Below are 20,420 nucleotides of genomic sequence, written 5' to 3'. Positions count from 1 at the left end.
TGTCTTCGCGTTATTAAGTATCTCGCGAAAGGCGATTATTTGGTGCGAACAAATGACTGTTATCGATCCGCGTGTTTAGCAAACTCTTGATAGTCACGGTAAGTGGCGTCGAGGCGATTTATCGGAACAGATATATCTAGCGTGATTTTTTTAGTCACTCAAGTCCGGGGGATCTGATGAGTGATAAAAATAATAATATTGTTTTCTGCTATGATGAGCAATCCGGTTTGCAACGCACAGCGACAAACAGTTCGATTAATCTAAGTGACGGAAGATCGTGTACGATATATCGATCGTTCAGTTTTAATGTTTTAAAATATTCTTTAAATAAAATTTGTTTGTCTCCTACATTTTTTTTCAGGATTAAATATTACATAAAGAAAGTAACACATAGAGATTCATCACTGTCACACAATACATTTTCAACTCATATATCACAAGCATAAATAAACAGACAAGAAATATTTCATAGTTACATTGCATGTTTCAATAAATAAATAAATGTTCTAATAACTATTAATTATATTTATTTTTGTATTGCGCCAATTTATACTAATTTATACTTATACTAATTTTTTTATAGCCTATTCATATTTTTTATAGCCTATATTCATTTACATTGATTGTTTTTGTGATTATATTGATTTTTGATTGATTTTGATTATTATATTGAATTTTATCATCTTGAATTTTTCTGTTGGCTGACTAATTAATTTTTTATTGGTTGACCTTTTGATAAACTTTTTGATATCAGTTGATTGCTACCGAAATAGTACGAAATACATATTACAGATAAGAAACAAAAGGATAATCAGCTGAGCTAAAATAAATATCAATATAAACTGAATCACATAAAAATCAAAGAAAGATTGGTACGTCATTACGAGCCTGAAATCACGTATATATTATTAGCCAACTTTGATTATTAAAAAAGTACTATATAATTTCGACGTTTTTATATCAAGATTTGCGATTTTACTTAATCTCTAGAATTCGCTATCAAAGCATTGTATAATGTTGTAGGATGCTTTACATAATAATAATATACAATTAATACAATTTATAAGAAAATTATGTAGGAGGGAATATTACATATAATTAACAACGGCAGGATCTTTTTCCTGCTTTTGTAAAAAAAAAAGACGCGTGTTCGATATTCCGGTTATTTTCGCTAGCAACATATTAGTGACACGAATCATTACAGCGAAGTAAACTTGGGCGCGATGATGCGGGCGAAGTAAACGTACACTTTCACCAATTACGAACGGCGACGAAAGTTATTTTTCGTGCTTTGAATTTACGCATAAACCTCTATCAGAGTATTACTCATCGGCCACTTTCTTTCAGAGAGTTATCGCTGAGTGCTAAACCATTTACCATAGCGTTAGGAGAAATTACACTTCCGTTGGCGCGATAGCAACAGCCTTGGTGAAATCAAACTTTTTTCGACGATTTTACGCACATTATAAACGGCATATATAACATTTATTATAGTACAGTTAAAAACAGTACATTCTTCGACAGAAAATATATAACGTACTTATTCTTACGCAACGATAAGAGCTTAACATGTTTTTGCAATTAAGTAAACACGGAAACCCTGTAACTTAATTAAGTTCGAGATATCGTATTTGGTATATCGATATTTATATACGCTCGATCTTTACGCCGAGGAAATAACGAACGGCGTCGGTGTCTGGCGTTACGTATAGCACGGAACAACGCACCGTACGTACGTTTCATTTTTCGCTACGCGATGAGCGAACAATAGCTGAGGGAAAACAAGGATATTTTAAGACACAAAGGACACACAAAACGCTCGCGTGTAAGGCCGCGCGATTGCATCTCTCGTTCATTCACTTGGAGACGTCGCGAGGTACACTTCCGCAGCCGTTTATTAGTATCGGCGCGTAGGCACGTATGTATACTATCTCCTTGCGCGCGTGCAAATTGCGTAGGTGTACGGTGCGTTGCGTTAATGACACCGTGTTGCAAATAAACTGCCGCCCCTTCCGGTACTTTGTGGCGCCGTGCTCATTCCGTATATACTCTTAATTACTCGCGCGGCCGGCACATTTTGTTCCTCAGGCCAGAAACGCACGATATTAATACATTACGAATGCGTTTACGAGCTACTTATCACATTTCACCTTTCGTATCTCAATCCGGCTTGCAAACATCCGGTTATTTTCATAACTGCTTTGTGTCTGCCACTGTAATATAAAAAAAAGATTTTTTAAAAATGATTTTTGATCTGTATCAATTTTATTGGTATAACTTTGGATCCAAACTTAATTTAAAATATTCTAAAAATTTCACGTTTTACGACTTAAGTTCCAAGATTAGCTATGTAGACTTTAATAAATATCACACATCACCTTATAATAATCGTGCCACGTACTTTCGCCTTAGTAGCGTCGGATGTTTTAAACATTTCTTATCAAAAGGCATAGTTTTTTAAAATAGAACTTTAATTCAAGGTTTAGTCACTACGATATTTACAGCCGTATCTCTAAAGACTGTGATAAGAGACGATAAGTTTGATTAAACCTTGAATCCAAATACTATAATAGCAAAGCCCCACTCGAATTCGAGAATCATATTTTTGCAGAATTTCTTTATTATTATTATATTACATAATAACGACTAATTGATATATTATTAATTTTACATTATATATTAGTCATATATTACTAATTATATAACGCATATTAAAATTAATCATTATCACCCATTAATATCGAGTTTCGTATAAAGTGGCTCTCCAGCCTAACGCACCATCTTAATCCGAGGCCTGATAATGATTAATGACCATTAGCCCGGCCCTGAATAATTGCGTCTACCTTAATTGCGAGTGCATCTGCACAGGTGCTCACAATTAACGCGCGCCATTGTACACACGCATACGCGTACACACATATCTACCTTGCGTGTACATACCTATCTACCTACCTACCTACCTGCGAATGCCGAACTGTTGACCAACCGCTCACCGAGGCGGGTAGACGCCATCTATAGACGTCGTCTTGCGAGTCGCGACTCTCGTCCGGCGAGCACGGGCCACGGAGCAACGAGCGATCGCGTCAGTTGGTGCTCAGCTGCCGCGGTGCGTTCCACGTATAGACGTCTCTCCGGCGAAATCGATATCACGTACGAGGGAAAAGGAGCCGACTCGCGCCGCTCGCGACGTGTCCCTTTAACTCCGAAAAATCGTACGGAAGCGCCAATCGTTATCCGATCTGCGGGGACGTCGCATCCTCTCGCGAAGCGTTCGATCATCCTGTCACATCCCCGACGTGCAAATCAAAACAGGTAGGCGTGCAAGAATCAAGAATCACCGTTGAAAGACGATTGCATCTCCCCGCGGGTGCATGAATCGTAACGCTTGATTTGAAATTACTCCGATCTGAGAAAAGTCCTGCGCGCATCTGTTTATAATTTTTCGTCGCTTCTCGAAGACCGCATTAACGTGTATAATTAGGCGTACACTCTAAAAAATATGGGTGTGAATTTAACACTAGTGGTATGGATTATAACACCCATATGGGGTGTTTATATAATTCTCACCGGTGTTGGTGTCAAAACAACACTGTCTGCTTGGTGTGGCAAATTCACATTTTTGCGGTGTGAATTAACACTACTGGCGGGGTGATTTTTTCATCAAGTTATGGTGTTAACCACTTACCAGAAACACTGCAATACGCTCTGTATTTCATAATGTGTACGCATTATTGATATTAAAATCGCATATATTATATTGTATAACTTTACCTCTAACAATTAATGAATTCTTCTGCTGAATTACTCGTCGTATCTAAGTGAACGAACTTCCTCACGTTATGGCACTTTACCTTAACAAGCACTGCCGAGCTGCGTGATTTATCCTTTTCGATAATACACTAATTAACACGAACACTATTAATATTGTGAGAAAACCTATTAGGACACGCGCGACAGTTGGTTCTCCTAAAATGATAAATCGTCGAACGTGGAATTGAGAAATGCGAATTTTAATTATTTCGAAATTATTGCTAATAGACCTCGAGTTTTGTGTTGTGATTTTGCTAAATATTACACACTCTCTCGTGCGATTGCGGTAACGTTTCGTGGTCAGAACGTGTTGTCCGTTCTATCGATTTTTAGATAAAATCTCGGGCATATCGATCTCAGCCACGGCGGGCAAACTTACCCGGTGCACACCGGGAATGCAGCTGCGCCGCACCGGCAATTTAAGTTACCTAACTTTGATTAGCTCTATTCCTCACGTCCCTTTCTAGATTCAGCTCGCCAGCTCTGCACGCGGTGTGTAATAGGGAACAAAGAGGCTCGAAAATTGAATCGGCAGCTTAGTACGGATCCTCGATACGCGCGAAACGATTCTCTCGATGCCTCTGACGCTGAAAATATTTACATAGCTGACAGCGACAGTGATGATAAGTGATTAAGTAATTAAGAGAGAAGGTATAGCGTCCGGATGATCATAAGGAGCGTCTCAGATCGCGAATGATTTACGAGATTAATTTAACGCGCACGTTCGTTACCGTGAAGCTCGTTAGATAATTAAAGTATAATTAAAGCGAATAAGTTAAATTACTACTATGTAACTAAAATTAAGCGGATCAGATTGCGCGATATCACGTTTTTCCCACGCGGAAACTTAAGCCTTTCGCACGCGGAAAAGTCGAAACGCTTGGGAGAAACGTTCGTGGCGTGTTCGATTTTAAACTCGGGGCCCGATTGCGGAGATCGGACTCGAAGCAAAACATTTTGTTGGAGGAATTTACGAAAGAAAGTTCATCGGTGGAGGTCAAGATATATCTATACATACGAAAACGTTTCACATTAAAACCGTTGGCCATGGCTTATATCCGCTGGCACAGAAATACCTCGCTGTGTTTTAGAATTTACAATTTCCAAGGAAACAAATAATTTTTTTTTTATGTACGAATCGGTGCTGTGTGTCAGAAAGAAACTCTGGATTTTGTCTATTTATCGTGGTACATGGAAAATAAATCGGGATGAGCCGACAGAGAGAGATTCGTCGGTCGGGAATTATACTCGGAAATATGCCGGCAGTTTTAATTAAACAGTTTCTGGGCTACGGGTTAATAGCGTCTGTTCCCTCCCGTGACGAATCTTTCATGCGCGCCTTGCGCGCTAATTAAATTAAAAATTCTGCTAAAATGCAGCTCACTCGGGATTCAGTAAAAACTTAATAAGATATGTATATTACTTCGAAATTTTCTTGTTGGATCGCTCACGATCCCCGAACGCTGCTTCTCAATGTTGAAACAAATGGTGTTTTTAAAAAATACAGTTTTCGATATTTACATACGATGTCGAGACACCCAGTATAGGCTAAAAATAAGGTCGGATATCGACCCTCTTTCAATTTGCCGAGCAATTGCTCGTGGTTTGCACGCGCGTGATATATCGGCCCTGAAATTATCAATTATATCTCGCAGCTCCTCGTATCTCCTTCACATTGCGCAATAGCGGTTACATTCAATATCTTTACCGAGGTAACTCGTATAATAAGGATGCCATCGATCGATAATATTCGCGTCCTGTGTGACACGGCGACGGATCTATAACCCGGTAATTGGTACGACGTCATGACACGAATAATCGTTCGAGAAGCTGTTACGTAATCCCGTTAAAATCCGCGCGCACCGCAGGGTTGATGATTAATCGTAACGTGCCGCGATGCTTTATTGTCCCTTTCCTGCTCAAGATGATGTCCAGACGAACTTCGCGAGAGCGTAATTTTAACTCTCTCTGCACGCATCTCTTTGATGTTACAGATACGTTTTTTTTTCTTCGAAATGTTCAAAAGGAAAATAAAACGTCGAAGGAAAACAATTATAGATGCTCAAAATAAATGAGTTTATTTTAATTTATTATGTAAAATTACATATTGCAAAGAGTATTAATAACTGCCGAGTATTAATAACTTCTAATCGAATGAGATAATTAGAGGAAAAATGGATTATAATTAAATGTTTTTCCTCGAAGCTCCTATTTCTGCGGTAAAGAGAATTCTCCGGTTATTAACATAAAAACACGTCAAGATATTTAATTAAATTTATTTTCAAAATTATAAAATACATCTCTTGCCTTATTTTCTTATTAAACGACAAAAAATGGACTTATTGAAAGGAAGTGATAGTTAAAACGGTAAATCCGTTGTAATCCTATATTTCCCTTTTTTTCTCGCTGCTTTGATGAATTATGGTTAATTGCTAAGAATTATTAAGTCCACGAGAAAGGATTAAAGACCGGTTTTTTTTTTGGTTGAGTACCGTAACCTTGCCATCTAATTTCATCTGTCATCCAGACGCAGCGATATTATCAGATGGAGCACGAAAGATAGGGCATTTCTGTCTCTTCGACTTTGCACAATTGTGCCTGTAGTGCTTGCGCTCTTGCACACAAATCCTAAATAAACAGCTCGCTTGGTTCTCTCACGGAAAAATTCCAGTAAGCGTAAATAAATGATTGCAGCAACGGATCATCTGTATGGTGATTAAGTAACAGTGGAATCTGTCTGTTGCATATTAAAGATGCCGAACGAGTTGACGAATAGTTTGCCTATTCGAAAACGTGCGACACATCGTAAAGTATACTGTTTAATTAGCACTTCTTCGTAGCGTCGTTAATGCCGTTCTCATATCTTTCACGTGGCCCTAATATGTTCGTCATATGTTTGCAATTTCAAAATGTGGTCGTCGCCTTAAATATCGCTGATGACTTTATCAATGACTACGATCGGTTCTCGTTGTGCCACACTGCGTAAAGTCGGGGCGTTTCGTCACGGTGATGCAACGATATACGTAGAATAGTGGAAAAAAGTGTCATAATCCTCTCACATCTGCTCAGACGCGACTTTTTCTTTCCGCGTGTGGGAGTTGCGAACTTCGCGGAATCTCCTAAATCCCTCTACGCGAGGAAAATATGTAATAATGACGCGATGGAGCCGGCGCAATAAACGTTAACGAGAAAATTAGGGACTGCGAGGGAGACCGGCGCGATTAGCAACTGCCACTTTGGACAAGTCGCGAGTGTCGGAAACTTGTCGAAATTACCACCGGGAGAGCGAGATAATCGGCAAAACCACAAGGAAGTGCGCCGAGAGTTCTAACTGGCGAGTTCTGTGTGGCAACTTAATAACGCGCGGTGTGTCTCGATCGGCTGTAATACGCCACAGGCACGTACGAGCGGTTATATGAATTTATCTAATTAGGTGCCAATCGCCGCCGTACTTAATTCCCATTGTCAGTCTGCCGATTAGTCGTTCGGATCGGATCGTTAGGTGCCGTTATGGCCCGTGGACATAAGCGACACAATTTTTATACCTGCAGCGTTACATCCACATTACACTACCTGTATAGCGGTGAAAATAGGCAAGGCAATTTAAAGCCGAATGTCAAGGTTGATTTACATAGGCCAACTTCCTCGTGTTACTACATTTTTTATCGCACGTAGGCAAACTTAGCTTCTCTACACGTGAGATCAATGGCTATGAATTTTAACGATAGCTTTCTCATGTAAAATCAGTTTCTCGTATATATACTTTAGGACAAAATTTCGTTAGAGTTAAAAGTTATTACGGCGTTTTGCTTCATGTCAAATACCTTGAATTTAAACGAACGGATTCCACGACATTTAATTACGCTATTAGCATCAGTCTAATAGGTTTCCCGTTTTAACCATCGGTAATTGCGCAACTATAAATAGCAAAATAGCAATAACATCGGCAATAAGCGGTAAACTTTAAATTGTGTTTCGAGAAATTATTATTCAAAGAGAAGCGATGTATTCAAAACTACGTGTATACCGATAGCGCGGAGGTTTCGAAATTTCTCGGAGAGCAATAACTTTAATGCCCCTACGCGCAATCGCGCGCCTAAATTCGTTCTCATAAAAAATAGAACTTCTCGATTACGTCGGCGAATCGTGGACGAACGGCTCGCAACGCTCCGTTACGCGGAACGCATATACGGAAGTACGCTCGCGGAATAATCTGCCGCCGCATTCCGGAAGTTCCATCCAGATGATTTGCGGATTACGTCAGAGCTGCGCGCGAACCCAGTAATTAATCGCGAAAGCGAACAATCGGCGCGTGGCATTATGCGTACGACGCCGCGCCGCGCGAAATTTGCATGGAATTCGTTGCGTCTCGGAAAAAAAAGAAAGGAAAGAAGAGAGAATCTGCGCGCGACTGCGTTTCCGCAGGGACGCAGGACGTAGGGGTGAAAACCGCGCGCGAGCGAGATACTCGGCGGAATTTCAGGATACGCCGTGGCACGCGGCGTGCACTTCCGCATACAAACGAGATGCGCGTATGTCGTGAAATTCCGAAGCGAGAAAGCCTAGGCCGCGCGCGATTGGCTTTCGAAACTCAGGAATGAGAAGCATTTTATCAAAATTAATATCAATAACTTGCGAGATAACAATGAGATATGTTTGTCAAAATAGAACATGCGTTATATTAGAAAATAAAAAAGAAATACAGTATATGCACTCATAATGCATTTTCATTTTGACGAAAATTAACGTTTTTGTTTGAAACCGGCAATGTCTCTAATTAAATTCTTAATCAATACCTAGATATAATGATCGTGATAACGATCTAAGCGTCGGGCAAAATGTAGCAATATTTCTCTTAATTAGCTATCTACCGGTGCATTTATTTCACGTTTCTCTTCGTCGTTCGAAATCGGTGATTTTCCATTTTCTAAAGAGGACAAGGAGCCTATACGGTGTGTTTTACAGACTTTTCGATCTCGCCAGCTCGCGAAGAGATCGCCGCCTGAGCGGCAAACGACGACACGGCGGACCGTTACGCCGGCGAGACGAAACAAAATACAGAGGTAACCGCGAAAAAGCAAGCGGCGTGCACAAGCCAGCTCTCCCCGACTCTCGCGGGGCACCAGGCGTGCCATGCGCCCCGCCGCCGCTCGTAAAGTCAAGTTTACGGTAGACCGGCACCGCGCCGCGCCGCGCTGCGCTGCGCGACTTTGTGCAACGCACACGAGCTCGCGCTCGATCGCACACGCGTTCCCCGTTACCTTCTCTTCTCTCTCCGTCGTCCCCGCGGCGATGCGAAATCCGAGGGATGCAAAAATTCCTGCGGTATCGAAGAAAAAGGCCGAAGCAAGGCTCACAGTCTCCGCGCCGGAATATTAACGTGAAAGTCTTTAGACTGTGTGCCGTGTCGACTCGTGACAGTTTCGTTCCTGCTTCCCGCGCCAGGCCGCACCCGTTTAACACGATCGGTCGAAATACGGCTTTACCGTTGGCTCTTACGCGGCCACGTGTTGTATTTCTTCATCATTCAGGTGACGTGTGAATTCTAATTCGCTCGTTCAGCTCGTTACCGAGAAGCCTGATTCATCGAGTGTCATGAAACATGTATACGAGTGCATCATATCTTTTTTGATACATGAATTCCTTATATTAAGCTGGACCTCCCACCGTCGCAAATCAAGTTTGCACTCGGTCAAAAATTTAGTGCTATTTAGGTGCAAATTTAGTGTCCCAGTCCGAATTTTAGCTCGCCATTAAGTTGGACCCCCCATTTTTTACACGATTTCCTAGCAAACGGTTTGAGCACTAAAATTTGGACTGGGGCACTAAATTAGTACCTAAATAGCACTAAATTTTTGACCGGGTGCGAACTTGATTTGCGATGGTGGGAGGTCCAGTTTAATGGGAGTTATGAATTCATTGAACAATCGGGACACTGATTTCAGGAATTATAATATTGGAATCATAAATATTTCTAACAAACTTTATAAATGCAGTAATCATATAACATAAAATTCTTCGTATATTCGCAAAGTCTTTAAAAAATATATAGTTTTTATATTATTATACGTAATCTGAAATGTTTAATCATAAAAAGTTAATTTTTATTATAAAACTTAAATATATAATATTAAAATCTCTCTACATCTCGAGTTTATACTCGAGTTTAATAAAAAATTTAATTTATTATGTTATTACGCGAATATGTAGACGTTAAATTATCATAAAAGAGTAATTTTTATTATCATAATGCAAACAGCAAACATATAATATGAAAATCTTCACATATTGTCAAATTTATTTTAAAAAATTATAGTTTTTGTGTTATTATGCGAATATTATTTTGCGAATAAATCAATTGAAATGTTAAATTATCATAAAACAGTAGTTTATCATAAAAATAAAAAAAAACAGCTGATGGTTAAGTGACAGAATTTATGAATGCATTCGAAAAAAACGAGTTAATTTTCTAATTTGTTATCCTTTGATGATCGAAGTATAATTTATTTCTCAGAAAAGCGGATTATTATTCACAACATTTAGTGGCAAGAGAAATGAAATTATCAAGTCATTAATGCATCACTGTCTCTTGACTTACCTCGGGTCTTCTCGGAATAAACCGATATTTTAGGATCGTCCTTTGGATCGTAAAAGCTTGTATAGGCTCGTTAACGATTAATTATACCTCTTTGTCGCGTAACCAACTCCGATAATCGGCGGATTTACTGACGGCGATAACGAATCACGTATGTAATTCAACTCCTTATTAACTCTTTGAAGGCAGTGCGAGATACGCTGACATTCGCACGACAGTAGGAGGACAGTCACGGCCGAACCGCGCCAAAAAGATAATAAACAGTCCGAATGTATATTTATCGCGTCAGAGTTAATTTCAGCGAAAGAATACGAATATTTCAATACAGTGTTGAAAATACCCCTTTGGAAGACGAAACTCAGGTAACTGGAAATCGCATGCGAGGAAGTACGTAATCCGAGCGGGGCCGGCGCGGCGCGGCGCGGCACAACGGAACGTCGAATTATGGATTTTTCCGATCGCGCGATGTGCGAGCGCGCGGCTTGCATGACGTTGTGCCCTTCGGTTTATTCCGACCTGTGTGCCAATGTTGAGGCGTAACGAGTCCCCTGCCCGCGCGCGTGCTTATTTTATGGAATGTATGATTACCCAGTTATAGACTATTATTTCGAAACGATCCGTAGAGTAGGGACCTAGCTCGCGTCTTCGCGGAGGATTCGTTCTTAGAGGCGGAATATTTCCCTTCGTAGAAGGCGAGTACCGCAAGTCTCGCGCTCTGAAGATATACCATATTTTCCATGTTGCGGAATATATACTTCAAGTTTTAGGGTACGATCGCTTTAGATCCTCTCGACGTTTAGATTCTCGATCGCCGGATTTGTGAATCACGACAGTTCGCTTGTTTAAAGATCGTGCCAGGATGGGGGACTTTTATAACGAGATATAGCTGGATGCTAATAAGCTCCTGTCGCCTTCCTGTCAGGTGCGAAAACGACGAACGCGAGGAAATGGCGAATAGGCTTTCCTGCAGGTGCGAGTGACGACCGGAAAAGTATTAAGCGAGTTTAGTCACGAGTTTAGCACCTACAGAGTCCCCTTTTTAATGCTCGTCGTGCTTTTGTCCGGTTATTATTCTTTTTTGCGATTGCACTTCCGTTTAATATTCTCGCCTCGAGAATGCTTGTTTTACTACGTAGCCGGTCATTTGAAACGAATAGACACGATCTAATTGCCTTTCCTGTTCCCCTCGACGCGTCTATCGTTTCTAACTCTTGATGGAATTCGAGCGATTGATTTCTTGCGACAATCGTTTTTCGACGAATAGGCGCGTATAGTACCGTCAGACATAAATTTCACGCTTTATATTACTTACTCGTTCGATGCGCATCGTTTTGGTTTTTTATCTTACATCTACCGAGAGAGATCATCTCGCAACACAGAGCACGTATGTATCGTGGCCACTCTTACATTAATTAATATTACGTGTTATTTTATTCAAGTGACTATAGGCGACTGTATAACTCTTGACACTTAACTCGAGACACATTCTCTGCGTTCTCCGAGTCTATTCTTAGGATAATACTCCCGTATGATTACCTTCCCTGACCTTCCCCAACAAGACCGTCGTAGAAGAAGCATTCGCTCGATCACCATTGCGATTACCAGTATGCAAGTTTGGCCGATCTGTCGCTTAACGACCCTCGCGAGTGACGCGAGCAGCAGCCGGTAGCCTTCCTTTGAGTAGACGACGTATTAGCGCCAATAAAACGCGTCGCATGGCGTTGCACGCAACGACGGGCCGGGCCGGGTTTGCAGCAGACAGTAAACCCAGCAGCAGCATCAGCAGTAGCAGTAGTCCCTGTACATATAATCGCTTCCGAAGCCTCTGCTCGCGTTCGCGCGCGCGCGCGCGCGCACACGGAGTCGGATTGGCACACAATCGCGCGCCGCAATAAACCGCATCGCGAACGCAAGCAAACGTTTCACTCGCGTGACACACTTGACACATTCGCCGTCTCTCTTTCTCTCCCTCTCTCCGTTCCGTCGCGGCCGGTCGCCGCCGATACACACACCGGCCACACCCGGTTCTCTCTTTCTCCCGGCGTGCGTGTGCGTGTGCGTGTGCGTGTGCGTATGTACCTGCTTTATCTCTCCGCGGAGGTTCAAGGATAGGAAGCTAAGCCGGAGCGAAGGTACCGGCGCGGCGCGCGAGCCGGCGGCGGGGTTTCGTGACGAGGAGAAGCACGCCCGGTGCGTTTTTCGCGCAATCTCCGACTGCGTTTATCCTAGCTATAGCCGCGCCACATGAACGCTTATAATCATCGGAATCACGATCGCCGCGTGGTCGTCGTCGTTTCTCCACACGTGAGCGTGTAATTTCGCGCGGAATGTCAAAGCGTGGAAAAATAGGCCGATCACCGGAGTTGAAGACGGTGGGTCTTTAATGAGCGTCGAAATTATGCACGGCAGGTTTCTTCATAGAAACCTTCGACTATACGGCGGAGATATTCGGATTTAAGAAGCAGTCCTTGGCTTTTTAGCGTCCTCATTCGCGTCGTCGTCGCGCTCGAGGAGTATTTACGATCGATCGGCAGGCACGACGGGATCAACGATCGAGGAATAATTTTGTCCATGGATACGACGATGTTGTTGTTTAATGGCTTCTCGAACGAGCTCCTCCGCGACTTCCCTCGCGATCGTCGTCTCCATTCTGATTCGTGGTTGGCGTGGATGCTGATCGCCGAGCGGCGGTACGATCCTTGTGGCAAACCGCGTCGAAATGCACCGCGATTGTAATCGGGACGTCGTAGAAAGTGGTTGTGATTCTTTTTTTTTTTTCCTTTTGCGGTCTCCGCTGCAGCGATACGGTTCTCCGCGTCAGTATTGATCGTGTGATCCGTTGTGAATTCAGGCCGTTGAAAGCGATAACGTTATAGACCTCGCGTCTCCGTATAGATCCTTGACTCAACGGATCGTCTTCACGTCGTTATTGTGCAAATTAATAACAGGATTATCGTGTATAGGATAGCCCTGAGTTTCTCGTGCCATCCGCAGATTCCTTCGATTAATTTGAGGTAGAACGGCCTCAGGTGTCAGAGATTCGGAAAGATGTCGATAGTCTTTGTGTAATAATGTGTTTGAAAACCTATAAAATTCGAATTTTTTGAAGCGCGAAGAGAGCGGTATATTTGATTGATAAAAGCAAATTTAAGATGCATCGTTCACACATAAGTGCGATATTTATAAAGGTGTATTTCCAAAACACATATTTGATGGCCGTGTTTTTCCACTGCCTATAATTAGCTATTAACTGTCAATTTATGCAACGCGAATAATTTTATGTAGTGAAAAAGAAAAAAAACCCCTGAGAAAACCAGAGTAACATTATAATCATATAATACTTTTTATTCCAAATGACCTCTGAAACTGTTTAAATTATCTCGACTCGTTTTTTGCGACGTCCTATAGATATGAATGTTAATAGTTCTGCGTCAAATCAATTCTGGGAAGATATAAGATAAAAAGTTATTTCGTACAGTTCAATCTGAATTTCGTCATTCATTATGGCAATATGTAAAATAACCGCGGGCAAAACGTGGTAAACAAGAAACATGCTGATTTTTTTTTTTTTTTGACTAATTGTAAGTAGCATGCCGATCAATTTGCGCGCCGTACGTAACGCATTTACGTAACGCGAACTTAATTGTAAGGTAATTATGCTGATGCGCTGGAAGCGTAGCGCATCATTCTCTTCTCGGGTATGCGCGCGAGTCTCCATTGTAAGCGCGAATTTCATTCGCGTTACCGCATCGGGAGGGATTTCCATGGAAACCTCATTGGCATTGTCCGTTCCAGGAACATCGGCTTTCTTCCGCGCTGCCCGCATATATTTTTACGACATTGGGTTATGAAACATCCCCGCAGTAATTTAGGACAGAGTGTCTTTCCCGCGCGCTAAATTGCATCGTTAAATAAAATACGTCCAATTGATTGCGTGCGGACATTGCTTTGCTCGGCGCATTAAATGTAAATTTTGCGGCAGGACTGTGGAAAGTAATCGAAAGAATATTACGGTAGGCACGAGATGCGCGACAGGTTTAAAATTCGACTGCTGGAGTCGCGGAACACGGTATCGATCGTGTACAAAAATAATTCGGAATATATAGCAGCGATTGATACGAGAGCAATTTGAAGTATATGGTACACTAAGAAAAAATGTGTAGATCCAAAAAATATTTATTAGGTTATTTATTTAGAATTAGATATTTTTACTTAATTTAAATAAAAATATCAAATTCTAACTAAATATGTGTATTATATTAAGCAAATAAGCTATTAAGAGCCATCTAATAAATATTTTTTTGGATCTAAATGTTTTTTTCTCAGTGTATAGCACGAAGAATTGCGAGCCGTAACTTGAGACAATAACAATAACCTGACAAATTACTTTTACGTCAGCCCTAATCTCGTTTTGAAAGTGAAGGGTAGTTCGCGTACCATTAATCGAGCGAGAAATATCTGTCCATGAGACGTGCATCGGCCATTGTTACGGGCATCTCAAGAATGCACCCGGGTTTTCACCGTCCCCCGCCGGCGGCGGTGGCTTCCTTCGCACCGTCTCGCGCACGCGGTATATAATGACACAAATTTAAATGACTGCGGTCGTTCGTGGGCGGCGTTGCTCGTAAGAGATCGCAATTAGGATCCGCCGCCGTGAGAGAGAGAAAGAGAGAAAGAGAGAGAGAGAGAGAGTGGGACGGAGAAAGAGAGAAAGATGAATATTCGATATATAAGGCGACGCCCTTGGCGTGAGAAAGTCTCCCGGTATGCGGCGACGGCGACGAAGGGAGAGTCGCGTTTCCTCGCTCTCTTCCTTCCTTCCTTCCTTCCTTGGGAAGACGCAGCGTGCCGCCCGGTGGCCACCGTCGGGAATCCGCGCGTAAACGCCCTCACGAATTTTACATTCACCGCGCCGCGCGCGGTTTTACAACGCGATACGGTGATTTGTACCGAGAAGCAAACAGCGGAACGAAGACGAAGATCTTGGGCTCTTAGTAGCTTCGAGGGGTAGCTTTGGCGCGGTTGACGTTGCCTCGCGATGCCTAGCTCTTGCGAGTTGGAGAGTTATTTCTCGGATCGGATCTCACGAGCGTGATTGCAATCTCTTTCATCTGTTTCTTACTTCCTCGTTACTTCGCGTATAGCGCGTAGATTCCTAAATGCCGGAACTAAAATCGGTCGAGTGAGGTGATAACCGCGTGGATGCAACATTGTAGTGTTCGGCGAATGTAAACGCATGGTATTTACGATGAACTCTGATGCACAATTAAAACGTCCTTATGCTACTACACGTAATTCACAGTTAAGTGTCGCACCTGCAATAACACTAGTTTAAATAAATCAATCAGCTTATGCGTGCATTGAGAGAAATTTTTTGCTGTATTAGCAAATCATTTGTCAGTATAGTGACAGCAAACACTTGGTTTGCTGCGAGAGCTAATTAATTTAGCAATAGTAGCAAACCTTTTGTTGGCAATAGCAAAAAGTTTGCTCTCGCAGCAGATCAAATTTTGTTGTCATTTAAATTTCTCTCAGTGTGCGACAGATGTGCGGGATACAATTTTGATTCTCAACGTGCATTAAAAGTCGAAATCGCATTTAATCTCCGTTATTCCGATGATTAAAGTAGTCTTTATATTGATAATAGAGAGAAAGGTGCGATGTCTCTTTTATAAGAAGGAAAGTCATGCACTTATAACACATATACTTATCTCACGTACATGCAGGGTTATCAATTTCAATGACCGAGTCGATACCGAACGCTTTTTACAATGTCTTTAATACTTTTGTGTCTGCCTTATATGAAAGCGCCGGCGAAAGTTTCGCGGAGTCAACGGCCTTCCAACGGACCTGCGGATACCCGTTACAAGAGTACCCCTACTCGCCTTTTTATTGCATCCACTTATATATCATCGATGCACCGTTTACTCCGCTTTTTCCTCGTGTAATTTACCAAGGTATCGATACTTTGTTTTGCTTTCGATAATAAATACATGCAAATTTTGTTTTTTTTTCTTTTTCTTAGAAAATTGTTACAACCAATGTCGTCATCCAATATACATGATTGAAAAATAACGAGTGTCTTAAAATCAAAGTAATATCGAAATATCTAAATAGAATGTACGTCTCGAGCAAATTCTCAAGCATTTGCATTGGGTTAATCTTTTTTAAAAACTTTCAGTTTGCTCGGTTCTCTCTTTTTTTACAAGGAAGAAACTATAGACTCACAATTTTTTATAATTAAATATTATTATAAGTTTCAAGGAGATCTAACAACAAGTCTGTCTCTCAGGAAGAGTAACCGGTATCGCTCCGCATAATTTTCACGCGAGTATGTAAGGATGCGCGGCGGCATCCAAGCATCGTGATTTCTCTCAGATACAGCGTAGATTTATCCGAAGAAGACGCGCATTACGGGTAGAACGCCTCTCTCACGCCTCGGTCGGAAAAGCCACGGCTGCCGGTGGAGCCATCGACTCGCGTTAATTTCGCAATCGTAAGTCATACTTCGCAATATTGCGCGATCCTACGGCAGGCAGCCATTTAGAAATCAGTTTCCCGCAGGTGTGGGTATTATACGCATGAACTTATATACTCGCGTGTGTATATCCCGCCTTAGCATACAATCGTGGGACGACACGACGCGATGCGGTAAGGACCGCATGCTCGATTTCCTCCCTCTTCCTCATCTTTCTCTCTTTCTCTTCGCCTCTTTTTTTCTCTTCGTCTCCCCCGAGTTTCTTATTTTCCGCAAGCCGTCGCGTTGTCCCGCGATCCCCGGCCCACCGCAACAATTACCGCGGCGAAAAGGTCTTCTTTCCCCACCTGTATCTTTCTTTCGTTTCTCTCTCTCTTTTTTCCTCTGCCTCCGCGACTCCTCTTTCGTTTATTCGCCCGCGACCAGCCGAGCCACTTTCGCGAGAGCGGAATATACTGGGTCGCCCTCGCCGCCGCATCGATGCTCGACAACGATCGTGGGATTTCGTCGGGCCTCATTATACGTGACGTGATGAAAGACGTAAAAAAGCTGAGGGCCGCGTTTAATCTCATCCGGATCAAGCGCTGATTCATAATAAGACGAGCTGAGAACGGATCGAGTGTTATTCTGGATGTTTACTCAGTCGTGGACTAAAAATAGATAAATCAATCAATATTCGTAATTTCGTAATAAGAATGTATTTAATGCAATTTATACAAATTAACCTTATTAACCCTAGAACACACAGCTTCCGGTATATTTCGAAAACACGCACTATGTCTGAGAGGTCCATGGCAACTTTGAGAGGCTGTAAAACTTTGGTTAAGATTAACATTTTCAGATTTTTGTTTAAACTCTTGACATTTACGAATACGCCTGAATAGGTTTTAATACCGAGCAGTTTCATTTGTCAAGTTATAAAACTAAATGTCGAAAATTGAAAATTTAAGAAAAATCATATTCTGTAAACGGCTTTTCCAAGAAATTGCGCGATACATTGCACCTAATCTTTGATGCACAAATTCATCGTCTCTCTCTCTCTCTCTCTCTCTCTCTCTCTCTCTCTCTCTCGTCGTTGATAATGCCTACGCATATATAAATTGCTTTTAATTGGACAGGATATATTCATAAGTGATGATGATGATGATAGTGCTTCGGAATGATAAGTGCAACGATGACGCAACTATGTACATACAGGAAAATGTTATTAGAGGAAATTATCGAACGACAATATATGTGAAGTCATGCATCGGTAAGATTAATCGGACACAAATTTTGACGCTGTCGGAATATTTTATTAATTCTCGAGTGTGACTGGTTCTGTCGACTAATATTAGTTTAATCAATCTGCGTTTAATCTCTCGGGCATCCTGTTGATGATTATATTATAGGAAAAAAAGGATTGGATAAATTATACTATATTCTTAAACGATGACGATGATAGGCTTCTCAAAATGATGACTGCCACAAAAATAATTATGTGCATACATGCACACACGCATACATATAAAAACACTATTATAAGATTAATATAGACGAAAACAGTTAAATTGTATATTAATCAATCAAAAGAAGTTGTGAAATTGATTATTATTTTCAATCTCGTCACATTCGATTTTTCATATTGACATTTCAATGCAAGTCGAGAGGCAGAATTCTTTTAGAAAGGCTAAATTGACAATCAGATTAATATTTCATTTTGCCTCGCGAATAATTTAGGGTTGTGCATTTGTCATCGCTGGTCCATTGTAATAGCATAATTCTTTCACAATGGCTCCGACATTGTCTCACTGACATATTTCTCACAATGTCAAGACTTACGTTCGTGAATTCTTCGCACGTTCGAGGTCACCTGAATTCGCGAATTCGCTTCGAGACTTCCTTCTAAAGACTGGGATTCGTAAATATTTCTACGGATTGCGAGGACTTATTCGCGTAAAATCACACATCTGCAGTCACTAGAAAATTTGACGATATGAACAAATAAATACTTGATCTACGTACCGTTTTCGCGAGGAAACTTTGTCAATAATGGCAGGATAGAGGGAACTGGGAAAAATCTCGGCAGTTTACATCACATTTTCTGCATGTTAATAAGTTACTCAATCATCGGCTTCTCCCTGCGAACTTATAATTTATAATCACGTTTTCTCCCAGTGATCTTGATCCGATTATTCGCTTCTTTTTTTCCCTTTTTACGCACAAGCTTCGATTAATATTATGAATTTTTTTTGTGCTAGATAGCGAGGTAATTAATACCGGCAATTATGATATCACAACAATATTATGGGCTTCATTAAATTCTCGCTACGTAAATATGCTTGGTAATGAATCTGAAAATAACGCGCGGTAAGTTGAGAACGTCTTTTACTTACATCCCGCATCGGGTGATAAACTCGCGGACTATCCTGGAAGGCCTTCATTTATTATCGGCGTCATATATCGGCGAAAACTTAAGCTCTGACGACCAAGTGTCCATTCAAAACTGTGCGACATTGTAAGCGTACGATAATCACGCATAATCACTCATGATAACGTCGTACCGTGTGTTCGTCAAACAGGTTTCTTTTTCCGCGATTCAGGAGTTCCGCAATTAAGCATCCGACGAATCCATCATCGCGTCGTGAGTATACACGGCACAATCTGCCCGATACGACGTCCACGCGTGCGTGTTTCGCAGTCGATAAATTTTATTATATTACCAAACAACAAGTTAATAAATATGTATGCTTAGGTTTGAGTACGCAATGAACTGATTAATTTCTTTTTACTTTCCTCGTCAGTATATATTCTGAGAAAAATATACGATTTCCTTATTGGTCACGTAAAGAAGAAGGAGAAGATTTGCCTATCAGATTAGTCTACACGAATTCATAGATTCTTAGAAGTACACGTTCTTAGAAATTTTATAAAGCAAGCTGATCAGTTTAGTTTTATAATCAACGACAATTGTTTATCATCAGCAACTCGCTATTTTGCTAGCAATTCTACTATTTTCTTCAAAAAGTAGCAATAATGAATATGAATAGCAATATTAAATATGCGAATTGATTGACATGTATATCTTTTCTTTTTTACAAATAAAAAAAACAGTGAAAATGAAGTTTCACGAGAAATAAATATGATAAATAGCGGTGGTAAATAACTAATTATCCAATGATGGTAGGTATTATTATAAGACGAGTATTCAGTTGAAAAAGAGTTGAATTCACACGAGTTTGCATAATTACGAGCGATTTCTTGCTTCTTCATTCGCTCGCGTGTCGATGGAATATTCCACTTTATTTTTCTGTCTCATCTCTGTGGCTGTATACCTAGAAAAGGCAGATTTACAATAAATAGTTACACGTATATGTAATCTTTTTGATGTCATTAAATGTGTTATTATATTAATATCGGACTTCTATAACGTTGCTGTAAATGACGATGAAATATGATCGTCTGATGTGAATAGTGACAATTACAAGTAATTAAATCAAATTGTCACGATTGTGTAACAGTGCAGATTATTTTTAAGTATTCTAATAACACGCATAA

General features: G+C 41.0%; 1 protein-coding gene across 2 annotated transcripts in view; it reads left to right on the top strand.

Annotated features, from left to right (window-relative positions):
• LOC139812658 (uncharacterized) overlaps positions 1-20,420 on the top strand; it is a 53,508-nt gene that overhangs the window by 10,498 nt on the left and 22,590 nt on the right. The window contains exon 1 of one of the 2 annotated variants that reach the window (XM_071777660.1): positions 3,095-3,312. The exons of the other annotated variant lie outside the window; for it this stretch is intronic. The gene's annotated coding sequence lies outside the window, so the exon portion shown is untranslated. Of the gene's footprint in view, positions 1-3,094; positions 3,313-20,420 lie in introns of those variants that run through there. 2 annotated transcript variants of the gene reach the window in all.

Source organism: Temnothorax longispinosus, chromosome 5 (genome assembly GCF_030848805.1).
Source record: "Temnothorax longispinosus isolate EJ_2023e chromosome 5, Tlon_JGU_v1, whole genome shotgun sequence".
Taxonomy (NCBI): Eukaryota; Metazoa; Arthropoda; class Insecta; order Hymenoptera; family Formicidae; genus Temnothorax; species Temnothorax longispinosus.
Note: the sequence above shows the minus strand (reverse complement) of the source record. Positions and strands in the feature narration are given on the sequence as shown.